This window comes from Diuraphis noxia, unplaced genomic scaffold (assembly GCF_037042655.1).
Source record: "Diuraphis noxia isolate RWA-SAM2 unplaced genomic scaffold, SU_Dnox_SAM2 contig0005, whole genome shotgun sequence".
Taxonomy (NCBI): Eukaryota; Metazoa; Arthropoda; class Insecta; order Hemiptera; family Aphididae; genus Diuraphis; species Diuraphis noxia.
Window position 1 is genome coordinate 41,398,520 of NW_028301715.1, and position 945 is coordinate 41,399,464.

General features: G+C 32.1%; 1 non-coding gene across 1 annotated transcript; it reads right to left on the bottom strand.

Moving 5' to 3' along the window:
* Positions 1-569: 569 nt before the first annotated feature.
* Positions 570-642, bottom strand: TRNAK-CUU (transfer RNA lysine (anticodon CUU)). The gene has a single exon. It is a non-coding gene; the product is annotated as a tRNA-Lys (tRNA).
* Positions 643-945: the final 303 nt, after the last annotated feature.

Genomic DNA, 945 nt, shown 5'->3' on the forward strand with positions numbered 1-945 from the left:
TCTTACACCTTTTCAAATCGCACCTACCGTGTTATACTACGGTGTCCCGAATGTAAATGAGCGAAATGTAATTGATCGATACTTAATGATAATATGCTTTTGCAGCGAGAAACTCGCAATAAAATCGTGGTAATATATATTATTATACAATGTTACTGCTGCAGTTGTAATCCGGTCATTCATCATCAGGCATATTAAATTATTAAATTTACTATGGCCTGCGGGCAAAATATAAATAAATTCAACATTTAACTAAAAACCGCGCGTGCAAAATATGTGTTCAATTATCACTTAACTCTGAATAGAACCATTACATGTCTCGCGAAGTAAATTATTACTCGCAGCGTTTTTCGAGTTTATCTTCTTAATTCTACCAAACTTTGACGACATACCTAACCTATATTATAATATAATGTGTCATGTTCAACCTTCATCATTATTATGTTTGGTCCATTATTTAACGACAAAAGATGGTGGGTAACAAAATACAAAAATAATATATCAGTAGATTGATAAAAGTTTAAATAATTAAATAATATATTATACGTAATAAAAATGCAAAAAATGTTCGCCCAACGTGGGGCTCGAACCCACGACCCCGAGATTAAGAGTCTCGTGCTCTACCGACTGAGCTAGCCGGGCTGTCGAATTTCAGGATCAATATAGGTTTATTTAAACAACCTTTGTGAGATAGAAAACTTTAAATTAATATAATAAAATAGTACTTGGAAACGATTGCACAGGTAAAAGAAAAAGATCACATCTCATAAGGAGTATTTGGTATTTTGGTATCTAGATATAAGGACAGTTTAGACAATTGTCAGTCTGAACCACTTTCAAAAATATAATATACCAAAAGCAAGAGTTATCTGAATTGAGATTGACCATTATTTTATTGATACACTTAAACCTTGATCTACGTGCAATATAAAACATGTATGTAAT